Source organism: Cuculus canorus, chromosome 3, assembly GCF_017976375.1.
Source record: "Cuculus canorus isolate bCucCan1 chromosome 3, bCucCan1.pri, whole genome shotgun sequence".
Lineage (NCBI taxonomy): Eukaryota > Metazoa > Chordata > Aves > Cuculiformes > Cuculidae > Cuculus > Cuculus canorus.
Window position 1 is genome coordinate 25,486,509 of NC_071403.1, and position 13,508 is coordinate 25,500,016.

Here is a 13,508-nt window from a genome sequence, read left to right on the forward strand (position 1 = left end):
AAAGGAACCTGCTTTCTAGGTGAGGTTGCTAAGGAGCACCCCAGATTTGAGAGGCATCAGAAGAATAAAGAAGCAGCCAATCTGAGCATGGATGGTGGTCTGCAGGGGTGTGTGGCTGGGGTAAAGACTCTACTGAGCGGGATTGCTCTGAGGGGAACTGACTGGTTTATTTGGTGGTGCTGGATTGTTGGTTGTTTGGGTTTTATTTGTTACCCCTATGTTAAGTACAATAATTTGGTTTGTTTGGGTTTGTTTGTTGTTTTCGTTTTATTTGTTACCCCTGTATTAAGAACAATAATCTAGCTGTATTTAGGACACCGTATTGAGGATGTCTACCTGTCTTACCAAAACAACTGCAAATGATGAGGTTCTCTATGCCTTTCTGAAACTGCCTTTTGTGGCTTGTGATGTTTTTCCCCTGGATGTTCAGTGCTGCTTTGGGAAATCAGAATAGGTACTGAGGTGACAGCTATGAACCATAGCAAAGGCATAGTCATACATATTTGTGTCTGGCTGAGTACAGAGAAAATTGGGAAACTCATCTGGTTTCACAGGTATAGAAAGGTTAACCTTATAATAGTTGCCCTAGGACAAGCTTGAAGAAAAGCCATTTAACTTTAATGAATAACTTAAAATACAAAGGGCTAGTTATTCCAAGTGTTTCTTGGACAGAAGAAAAAAGGTTTTCTTGAGAAAAGACTTGCAGAAAAGCTTAGTCATTCAGACCCCAAAAAAAACCCAGGGGAAATAAGGTCTTGCACAGGAAGAAATTAGGTGAAAATTCTGTGGTACAAATGAGAATCCTCTGAATTGCCTCACTCCAGAAGTGGGTTCCATGAGGAGGCTATGTTTAATTAGCAGACATGAACTGTGCTCTTTTTTTTGTCCAGAACTACCCCTTCTCTTGCAGCAGCAGTAATGTGCATGCCTCTCTCTGTGATGTGGCATGGAATAGCAATGCCAAAGAAAGCAATGACCTTTTTTATTTCATTTACCATGGAGGGTATTGGATAACACAGTAGTCAGTGTGCTGGTTATTGGTATGCTTTACTGCTCCAAACTGTGCAAAGCCAGGTACGGTAGAATTGATCTATTTTAAGTAATACCTCAGTGCAAACAAGGCCTTGAAGATGGAGTGTCTCTTTCTGTCTACTGTTACAAAAGTGGGGACAGGTCTCATTAATTCCTGAGATGATACTAAAAGCAAAGAATATTTGTTGAATACAGTATTTGTTAGCCTTTTCCAGACTCCTTGGTCATTTTCCTAGAGCAATGACTCATCCTTCATCACTGCACTGATTACATTAAATTGTTATTATTATTATTACAATATAAGTAACAGTGGTTATGTTAATTCACTTTGTGCGCAACTGTCAGAATTACTGAAACGGTTATCAATTGAGAGCATCCTACATGAGCATTTCAACATTATTTATACTTTTCTGATTATTCTATTCATAGTTACGATATTTAATTCCGTTCAATGATCATTTTCAATATAATAGGTGAAAACTCAGAGCAAATGGCCAGACTTTTTTGTCAAACCACTAGTATTGTTTGAAGGGAAATCAGGACGTAACATGACTGCTCTTCGGTTTTTAGTAAAATTCAGCCTCACAGATTTTTCTTCTCAGAGAATGGGCCAAAGAATAATGTTGGAGCTGGGGTAATGGGGCAGACTCTTCCAAAAGGAAAAGTCTGCTTTTTCAAAACAATGAACATGGATGATAAAATGCCGCAGTTAGATTTTGTTTTTCTAACAGTAGCAAGAAAACATGCAGATGAGCAGAACAAAACAACCCTATGCAGTGCTACAGACTGGCTAGTCTGGCTAGAAAACTGCCTGGAGGAGAAGGACCTGGGGGTGTTGGTTGACAGCTGACTGAACATGAGCCAGCAGTGTGCCCAGGTGGCCAAGAAGGCCAATGGCATCTTGGCTTGTATCAGAAACGGTGTGACCAGCAGGTCCAGGGAGGTTATTCTCCCTCTGTACTTGGCACTGGTGAGACCGCACCTTGAGTACTGTGTTCAGTTCTGGGCCCCTCACCACAAGAAGGATGTTGAGGCTCTGGAGCGTGTTCAGAGAAGAGCAACAAAGCTGGTGAAAGGCTGGAGAACAAGTCTTATGAGGAGTGGCTGAGGGAACTGGTGTTGTTTAGCCTGGAGAAGAGGAAGCTGAAGGGAGACCTTATTGCTCTCTACAACTACCTGAAAGGAGGTGTGGAGAGGAGGGAGCTCGCCTCTTCTTCCAAGTGACAGGACAAGAGGTAATGGCCTGAAGCTCTGCCAGGGGAGGTTCAGGCTGGACATCAGGAAAAAAATTTTTCATGTAAAGGGTCATTGGGTACTGGAACAGGCTGCCCAGGGAGGTGGTTGAGTTGACTTCCCTGGAGGTGTTTAAAGGATGGGTGGATAAGGTGCTGAGGGGCATGGTTTAGGGACTGTTAGGAATGGCTGGACTCGATGACCCAGTGCGTCCTTTCCAAACTAGTGATTCTATGATTCTATGAAAAATCAGATATTAAGAGTTTTAAGTTTGCAGTTACTTTATTAAGCAGTTTGTTGGATGCAACACCAAAAGAATCTTGAGTTTCAAGCCTGTCTCTGAACTCTGTGCCCTGAAGAAAAGGAAGACTTCAAAATGTGGTTTCTGGTATATCTAACATTTAAAAAAAAAAAAGTATCATCTTTTCACCCTCTTCAAGGCCTGACTTTGATGGGCTTATTCATGTGCTTGAAGTTACGCTATTATTTTTTTCTGCCTGTACATGGAGTGTGAGCACACTCACCACAGTAGCTGGAATGAGTGACAAAAGACTGGGTAAGTAAGGACTATAGTGAAAAAAACCCAAACTGCTATTTTGAAATGGAAATTTATGACATTTATCTTAGAATTAATGCAGAAGGAGCTGAGTTTGAAATGCAGCATGAAAATGTTTTCACACTTTTCCCTAGAAAAATGAGGTCCTCTAGAGCTGCTTTTGCAGAGGAGCAAGTGTCAACTAGTTATTTTGTCGCAGTTTCAGTAGTTTGTTTTCTATTGGAAAGGAAAGAAAGAGAAAGCATTTGAGCAAAATTTGTCATTGCTGTGCAAATATGAGATCATTTATTTTGTCATTTTAGGTGTCACCATACATTAACTGTCTCTTCTTCTCTTTTGGCCATCTGACTGCTATTGAAGTCACTCCTCTTATTTCTGATAACAAAATGAAAAGATGGTCAACAAACCTTATAAATTCAACCTCCTCTCAAAGGCTGTTTGCTGCTTCAGTTGTTACTGTTTGTCTTTGAAGCAAGACAAACCAAAGCTCTGTTGCATCTGTACACCATCTACGTCACCATGAAAAAAATGTTTTGGGAAAATTCAGCATTTGACTTCTCATCTGTAGAACCCTGGAGTGTGTGGTCTGTAATTTAAATCCTTCAGTAATAATAGTCATGTCAGAAACTTGTGGAAGTAGAGGCACCGGATAGTCTTCAAAGTGATATTTTGCCCCTGAGGGGCCTGGACAAGCTCGAGAAGTGGGCCTGTCTGAACCTCATGAGGTTCAACAAGGCAAGCACAAGTTCCTGCACCTGGGCCAGGACACCATTGGTATCAATACAGGCTGGACAATAAATGGATTGAGAGCAGCCCTGTTGAGAAGGACCTGGAGGTTCTTGTGGATGAGAAGCTGAACGTAAGCCAGCAATGTGTCCTTGCAGCCCAGAAGGCGAACTGTAGCCTGGGCTGCATCAAAAGAAGCGTGGGCAGCAGGTCAAAGGAGTTGATTCTGTTCCTCTACTCCACTCTTGTGAGATCTCTCCTGGAGTACTGCATCCAGCTCTGGAGTCCTCAGCACAGAAAAGACATGGACCTGTTAGAGCAAGTCCAGAGGAGGGGCACAAATACAACCAGTGGGATGGAACATCTCTGCTATGAGGACAGGCTGAGAGAGTTGGGGTTGTTCCAGCTTGGTGAAGAGAAGGCTCTGGGAAGACCTTACCACAGTCTTTCAGTACTTAAAGGGGGCTTGCAAGAATGATGGGTATAAGCTTTTTAGTAGGTCAATGACAGTGGTGACACATTGGAACAAGTTTCCCCGAGAGGCTGTAAATGTCCCATCCCTGGAAACATTTGACGTAAGGTTGGATGGGGCTCTGAACAATCTGATCCAGTTGAAGAAGTCTCCACTCACTGCAGGGGGGTTGCACTAGATGACCTTTAAAAGTCCCTTCAACCCAAACCATTCTGTGGCTCTATTTATCTTCATCCTATATCTCAGTTTTAAGAAAGGCATGAGACTCTCAACACTTCTGTTCATTTAGACTCTTTTATAAGAGAACCAGCCAGCCTCCCCTTGTGGTCAGTTAACCTTCAAGAAGTGGCAGGTGATGTCAGGGTTGTCTGCCCTCCTCAACTTCCCTATCTCTGTATTTTCAATCTTATAATTCTTCCCTTTCTTTAAATTGTTGTTCATTGCACTTCGTTTTTTCTCCTTTTTTTCATTACCTATATTCGTTTCCCTCACTAGAGAGGCTTCAAGGTTTTGTTAATACATACCCAAACAGAAAAGCAAATAGAAACAGCAGTAGGAGAACTGTTTATAGAGTGCACACAAGCTTAGCCACCATCTTCAGGCCTTTTTCCTTGTACTCTTCTGCTTTCTATGGCTGTTAGGAAGATAATCCTTGTCTAGTCCTTTTACTATCCATTTTTTGTCCTGCTGTACATGAACTTGTCCAATTCCTATTTTGAGCCTGCTATTGGGATCTGCTTCCACAACTTCTTTTGGTAGCAAGTCCAGAAATTCACTAGCCATTTTGTAAAGTAATGTGTTCATCTGTTTTAAACTAGTTCCACCAAATGAGCCAAACTGAGGCTTGATGAGAAACGGTTCCATTTATCATTTCAGCCACCCTCAAGATTTCATAAACCTTGGGCAACTCTCACCAAAGCACTCTCACTGTTGAAAAGTCACAACTTCTCTAGTCTGATCTCATAAGGCAGCCACGCCCTTTAATCCCTATAATAGTTTCAGTTGTCTACTCCATACCTTCCTGAACTCTATCATGTCCAAGACTAGATGCATAAACATGAATGTTTAAAACATTCAAAATGTGAGTACAATAGAGTTACACTAGATTTGTGTCAAAATGATGCTCTCTCACTACCATTTCAGATGTTGCCCAACACCTTTTTTGTGTTTTTTTTTGAATGCTACTACAAATTCAGTCAGTGATTTCCGAGAACTTCAGTCTCAATAACTCTAATTTTATTTCTTTTCTGAATTATATCTATTGGTTAGATCTGCCAGTGCTGTGTGACAAAATGTATGCTTCAGAGAGAGCCAATTAATTTAGGCAATTAAAGAATGGTGTTAATTTTTAGTGGTAATGTTAACCTATGCATGTTCAGAATTTCACTCTGAATCCCATGAATTATTACTTCTACAACTTTTTTTTTTATAATGTATTAATATATCTGTTGGTCCCAGTGTTGTAGGTATTCCAAAGGCACCGCTGTACTTTGAGTAAAGTGGAATTCTTTTTTAAATAAGCTCAGACTTATATTTGGTATGAGGTAGATGAGGTGAAAACACTGTGGATGTAGATCCGGTTATAGATGGGAAGACAGCAGAGAAGGCAAACTAGAGTTACCTTTGGAGCAGTACCTGAGTCCTGCGATAGAAAAGTCAGCTTCTTCCTTTGTGGCTGGTGATCTCCATGCTGAGTAGATAAGGAGGAAGGGAGTGGGTGCTCCTTAAACATCATTATGATCTTCATAGGTTTTTATTTCTTTTCTTAATTTCATGTCTCATTTTTAGATGCACAAATGACAAAAGGAACAATTAGGAGGTTGTTATTAGAGACTTTATAACAGTGAGTTGTTTGTGTGGTATATGTGCATATACCCCTTTATATGATGCACCCTTTGACTTGACAGCCAAGGGCTCAAACAACCAAGACACAGGCTGAATAAATACATTTTTTCTTATCCATTTTACTTTGAGAAGTAATAGCTTTCTAGCAATCAATCATTTTGCATATTATATGTTAGTTGGCACATTAGTTCTTGTCTATTCAGTAGCCACATGAAACAATAAGGCACCTGTTAAGTAGGGCACCTGTTAAAGCAATTGCACAAACAGCAGGCTATTCTTTTATAAGGCTCTTTGCTGTTTTAATTTTCTGTTTTAAAAATTCAGACATTTAAAATCAGTTTGCTAGTGAATAAATGAAGTTGCTACCTGTTGGCCTTTTAGGGGGAAGGGTTGTAAAGTAGTCAAAGAATAAGTAAAAATAGCATTTAAAAATTAATTCCTTTGCACTATTCTATTCTTATGAATGTTGATTACTGGGGCGAAAAGAATTGTTAATGTGAAAGCTCCATGTCCTTTTAAAGCAACTCTGTGTTATTAAAAGTAAATGTTTGAAGAATCAACCTTTTGCTAATGATTAACATACTCCTTTCCCTTTTGGTCTTCCAACAGACCAGCTGATGTCAGCTCTGATTTTTTTTTTTAATGCAGGGAGGATGTCGTTACAGCAAATACATATTTTAACCCACAAACTTGGGAAAATAAAACTATCCTTTTTTAAAATTTCAGATCATGTTTAATGTGTCATATTCCTCCTGATTGTTCCATGTAAAGTCCTTTCTATTGTTATGAGTGATGCCTATAAATATACAGGCAGTGTGATGGCAATCAGCAAGGGAAGAGAAGAGCAGTGAATAAATTTAGGGTTGAAATTTAGAATGCTTCTGATCATCAGAAGAATCAGGTTCTGGAGCAGATTTTCAGCTGAAGTCACGATGAGATGAACTCTTTTCAGTACAAAGATGACATCTGTAATTTCCAGCTTTGCAGTAACACAGCTTGGAGTCTGTCTTTCTTGTGCAGAACAACCAAAATAAACGCTGAATTCTACAGTCTGAGCATTCTTCTGTCTATGTGGGGACATAACTACAGCTCTGTCTTAGGGATTAAAGGGAGGAGAAAACATGCTCCGCTCTGCTACATCTTGCCTGTGCAGGGAGTGAGCTCTTACTGAACTGTGGAGTTAAATAACTTTTGTGAAAGCATTGTGGAAGTTTTAGACATGACTGCTTTTCTGCTGGAGGGCACTGTCATCAGAGCTGAGCTGGCAGAAAGGATCGTGCAAGCATTTCTTACTTGCTTCAGCAAAAGGTCAGCTAAGATTAGGTCAAAATTCATTAAGCGATAGGTTAAACTATGCCAGCTGACTTTGTGCAGGAGTAGATTAGGAGTGCCCACAGAAGCCGTTCCACAAGTTGAGCTCCAGGGGCAAGTGAACTCTGAAAGAAAAGACAGCAACAGCTTCTGCAGTTTCTTTGGTGACTATCTGACACAGCTCAATAGCTGTATCTATGCAACCAGTTATTTCAGCTGCAATCTGAATGACAGTCCCCATGCAGCGAGGACATTTGAAGTACTAAATTTGCAACATTTCTAGAAAGAAGTAGAAACACTTTGCTTCCAGATTTATGCATTCTTGGATGTATTCCTGTGTCACACTGAGAAATGCATGATAGATAACAGGAAAAATCAATGGACAATACAGACTTGTAGGTCTAATTCAAAACCTCCTGTGCATCCTTTCACATTGCCCTGAGGCCCGTTTCTTCTTGGCCTGTTTTGCCTACTTACCATGCTGCTGGTCCTTGCAAGTGCTGAAAGGGTGTTCGACACCTTGAACAATGAATGTCTCAAGGCTGGCGAGTCAACCATGAAGTTACCACACAGCTTTAGCATAGCACTCGTGCTGGCGTGTTTCTCCCAATATGTTCTTCTTAAGGTTGATAAGTAGATGCTTAGAGGAACATCGCAAGAAACAGGCCATGTACCAAATGACTACATCTGGTTTCCAGTAGTCAGTGTCTTATGGGCTTCCTGAAAATGTTCTTGTACTCAGCAAGGCTAAGAGTTTGATCCTGTACTTGGGTCACAACAACGCCATGCAGTGCTACATGCTTGGGGACAAATGGCTGGAAAGTTACCCAGCGGAAAAGGACTTGGAGTATTGGTTGAAAGCTGGCTGAATTTCAGCCAGCAGTGTGCCCAGGTGGCCAAGAAGGCGAATATCATCCTGGCTTGTATCAGAAATAGTGTGGCCAGCAGGAGTAGGGAAGCAATTGTTCTGCTGTACTGAGTGCTGGTGAAGTCACACCTCAAATACTGTGTTTGGGTTTGGGCCCCTCACTACACTGAGCTGCTGGAGCATGTCCAGAGAAAGGCTGGTGAAGTGTGTGGAGCACTGGTCTTCTGAGGAACAGCTGAAGAAACTGGATTTGTTTAGTCTGGAGAAAAGGAGGCTGAGGGGAGATCTTATCACTCTCTACAACCACCTGAAAGGAGGTTGTAGTGAAGTGGTGTTGGTCTCTTCTCCCAAGTAAAAAGTGATAGGATGAGAAGAAATGGCTTCAAATTGCACCAGGGGAGGCTTAGAATAGATATTAGGAAATACTACTTCACCAAAAAGATTATCAAGCAGGTTGGAACAAGTTGCCCAGGGAAGCGGTTGAGTCGCCATCCCTGGAGGCATTTAAAAGATGTGTACATGTGCCACTCAGGGACATGGTTTAGTGGTGGATTTGGCAGTGTTAGGCTTATGGTTGGACTTGATCTTAGAGGTCTTTTCCAACCTAAACAATTCTGTGATTTCTAGATGTTCCATCTTGACTTCTGTGTTTAACTACACATGGACTTTCACTTCATTGTTGTTGGGGTTGGTTTTACGTCTTTTTAGCCCACTTATACTTTTGACCTACATAACACCTCGCAGCAATGAGTTGCACAATTTAATTATACAGTAAAAGAAGAACTGGCTTGCAAGATTGACAACGCACAGAAGCTACATGTTCCTCAAAGCCCATCTGCTGTTTTAGTGCCCTCATTGCAATGTTCCAGCCTACAGGGATACATAGACAAGCTAGAAATTGAAAAGATCCATTATATCATAGTATTAGCTCCAGCCTTAATAGAAAATGTTTCAGTCACAGCTTGACATGATAACATCAGTGTACTTAAGAGATTCCCACAAGTCTCAGAACAGTCTGCAGGGTGTGAAAACAAAATGACTTCTGCAGCCTCCAGGGTATTTTTCCTCAACAGAACAAATGGGGCAAGTTTCAAGTTAGAGCTGCTGTAAGCATATCCTTTGCAATAGTTGATATTGTGAGCAGGCCTGTCATTTTCCTGACAATTGCAGTTCTAGAGGTATTTCCTATCTTTCTTCAACAGTTGCTAGACTAATACTGTGTGCATTTGTTTGTATATGCATTTCAGAGATGGCATTGTTATATTAGTAAATGACAGTTTGTAAATATCTTCAGGGCAAATACAGTTGGTTTCAGTACCATAAGCATTAGTCAGATAAGAGGCAATTAATAGCTGAAAGCCTGCCACAAATGGTCAGTTTAGAAGTAGAGGTCTGTCTTGAACCATGAAGGTAGTAAATCACTCTTAATTTTCTGAGGATTATGCAGGATTGTGTCTCATTTGAAATTGTTTTATCAATAGTGTTTTTGGTTTTTTCTCCCTAAAGCTTGTTTTCCATTTCAAAGAAGTAGGAATTTAAGGAGGTATTCATAGAATCATAGAATCATTAGGCTGGAAAAGACCTTAGAGATCTTCAACTCAAACCATATCTGTCTACTACTAAATCATGTCACCAAGCACCTCATCTACCTGCTTTTTAAGCACCTTCAGGGATGGTGACTCAACCACCACCCTGGGCAGCCTGTTCCAGTGCTTGATAACTATTTCTGTGAAGAATTGTTTCCTAATGTCCAATACAAACTTCCCCTGATGCAGCTTGATGCCATTCTGTTTTGTCCTGTCACCTATCACTTGGGAGAAGAGATCAACACCCACCTCTCTGCAACCTCCTTTCAGGTAGTTATAGAGAGCAAGAAGGTCTCTCCTTAGCCTCCTCTTCTCCAGGCTAAACAGCCCCAGTTCCCTCAGCCGCTCCTCATAAGACTTGTTCTCCAGCCCCCTCACCGGCTTCATTGCTCTTCTCTGGACACACTCCAAAACATCAACATCCTTGTGGTGAAGGGCACAAAACCAAACACAGTACTCACTAGTGCTCAGTACAGAGGGAGAATAACCTCCCTGGACCTGCTGGTCACGCTGTTTCTGATACAAGCCAAGATGCCATTGGCCTTCTTGGCCACCTGGGCACACTGGTGGCTCATGTTCAGTTGACCGTTGACAAACAGCTCCAGGTCCCTTTCTACCGGGCAACTTTCCAGCCACTTTTCCCCAAGCCTGTAGCTCTGGACAGAGTTGTCGTGTCCCAAATGCAGGACTCTGCACTTGGCCTTGTTAAACCTCATCCCATTGGCCTTAGCCCATTGATCCAGCCTGTTCAGATCCCTCTGTAGAGCCTCCCTACCCTCCAGAAGATTGACACTTCCTCCCAGTTTAGTGTAATCCGCAAACTTGCTAAGGGTGCATTTGATCCCCTCATCCTGGTCATTGACAAAGATATTGAACAGAACTGGACCCAGCACTGAGCCCGGGGAAACACCACTTCTGACTTGCCACCAGCTGGATTTAACTCCATTCACTCTTTGGGCCTGGGCCATCCAACCAGTTTTTTACCCAGCAGAGGGTGCGCCTGTCCAGACTGGTGGAGGCCAGTTTCTCTAGCAGAATACTGAGATACTATGTCAAAAGCTTTACTACAGGTACACTATATCCACAGACTTTCCGTCATCCATCAAGTGGGTCATCTGGTCATAGAAGGTGATCAGGTTAATTTGGCAGGCCCTGCCTTTCATAAACCCATGCTGACTGGGCCTGATAACCTGGTTGTCCTGTATGTGCTGTGAGATGGCACCCAAGGTGACTTGCTCCATGACCTTGCCCAGCACTCAGGTCAGACTGACAGGTTTGTTGTTTCCTGCATCCTCTCTTTGGCCCTTCTTGTAAAAGGGTGTAACATCTGCAAACCTTCATTCCAATGGAACTTCCCCAGTCAGCCAGGACTGCTGGTAGATTACATCACTGTATTTTAGATCATGTTAGGTCATGACAGTGGTCATGTCTAAGATAATACAAACCATGAAAGCAAGGATAAAGGAAGAACTCAGATTATTCGTAAACTGTTGAAAGACATCATTTGCTCTGGGATAACTCAGATTAAACAAAGATCATTTATTTTAAACAAAAACTCCTTTGGAAATCTACTGAAGGCTTTTCCTAACAAAAACCTCAACACTGCAGATTTATGTATTGCTTTTATTTAGTGGCAATCCAAAGTGATATACAAGTGTTATATTGGATTATTTAATACATCTCTAAAAAGCAATCTCTTCTTGAGCAGAAAAGTTGTAATTATTCTCTGTCAACAATAAAATACAGTGTATGCTGTATCAGAAGTGCAGTTTCTGGGTATCTGGGGTATAATTTCATCTATAGCCAGAATATATGAGCTGTCTGTTTTCCTTTTTTAAGACAATGATAAGAAACAAATGTCGAAGAAAACGTCTAACTGTATGCTGGAAAATCTTCCTCCAAACCAATCCTAAGTGTCTGATTAATATACAATGCGTTTTATGTTAACTTGCCTATTTTTTCTCAGAGGGAAAAAAGACATTATCTTCTTTTCTCTCAAGAAATTTTAATTCCTTCAGTCCTGCCGGTAGATTAAAAGCTTTATTTCCTTTATTTTTAATTGAAATTTCTAAGCTTTATGATTGCATGGAAAAGATTAAAAGTCTGCAGTGAAGGTTCAATAATTGTAAATCAAATAGACCCCATGAACTCCATATTTCTTTTAAAATTCCCTGATGCTTGAGGGTAGTGATACAATTCTTGGCAAACGGGACATCAGACTTTTTTGTGCTTGGGACTGATAATATTCTAATTCCTACTTCTTTACAGCTGTTTGTAGTAGATGAGACATAGCTTAGCTTGTGTTATAGCTTCAGCTTTGTGTTCCTAGAAAACTCCAACAAACTCATACAGATTAGGTGTTTCCAAAGTGAGGATGTTAATTTTTTTCAAGTGTATGTCCCTTGTTCCGAAGTGCCCTCAGTTAATGGGAACAGTCAGTGGCATGCTCAGCTGGGAAACAAAGCTTTTATATCAGTTAAAATTTTGTAAAACTCAGTAATTCATCACATCACTTGCCCAAGTTTATCCTATCAATATAGACTTGAAATGTCATATACATTTTAATTAGCACACTATATACTGCTGCTAGGTTTTAAATGAGGTACAGGTTTATAGCATTTGAGAATGTAAGAAGAAAAAAAATACCAATTTGTACTTAGCTGAACAGCAAATTGGCAAAATCTAGTGCAAGGCAGTTATGTAAAAGACCTCAGTTCTATCAATCCAGATCTGAACGCTCACCTTAGGTCTCTCGTATAATCATTATAAGTAGCTCTGATTTATATATAGTTCTAACCACTGAAGGCCTTCTAGACTGCATATGCATGTAATCCACCTCCCGGGCATATGGGCATTGTGGAACAAATAGACGGAAGCAGCTCCACTATTGTTTATTGGCTTTGGGAAGCAAATGGATGCATAGTGAACCATCAGCATCACCTCAATTTGCTTTGGAAGTCTGGTCAAATGCCACCATTGTCCATCCCCACTGAGAATGCAAATTGTCATTGCTCAAAATGGTATAGCTGTGTTATTCCGTATTCCTATTTTATATTTTCTGGACGCTCAACATTAATTTTCAGTGTAGTTCTGTTCCAGGTGTTTTTGCACTACAAAAGGGTTTTGTTTCTAAGTACATGTTCTGCTACGATAATTGTCCCTCCTGCACTGTAATTCAAGCCTGAAAGTTGTCTTATTCTCTATGTGTTCTTTGTAGAATTAAATATGTCACCATTGTAACTGACTTACTTCTGACAAAGCTGATCTAAACAGTTGCAGAAATGTCTCATTGCCTTCACAGTTATGAGCTCAATTAACTTGTCAACATTTTCCAACAGTTATTTACTATAGATTTACCACCGCTCTAATCAGCTATAGAGCTGGAAAAAGGATGGTTAGGATAGGAAGTGTCTTTCTTTGCAGTTTTCTAGTGACAAGTGTAACTGGAGCTTCATTTCACAAGTATTTTGGGATACATAGGAAGTCAGAAACAGTAATGGGTCAGAAAATCATGAAGAAGTTCCTTTACTAATTGTGATCTGTTCATCATATGCTGAGAATATCACAGCTACATGAAAAAGGTGAAAATCTGGAAAAAATTGAGAACATTTGCTATAGTCCTGATAGCATTAAACCCTTTCTTATTTTGCTTCTTTGCATGTATTCTGTATTGCCTAAACTGAATTACTGTAGAGTCTCCTAGGAAGGTATCACAATGAGTTTTGTGTGATTTCCATATAGCTAGAGACCGCAAGGGGCCCTGCCAAAGAGCAGGTCACAGTGCACTGAGCTTTCAGGAGCTGTTGAAAGGTGCAGACATCAAAAGCTGTTGATCTAGCCTGAGACCTTCAGAAGAAACTCTATGTTCAAAACACCTTC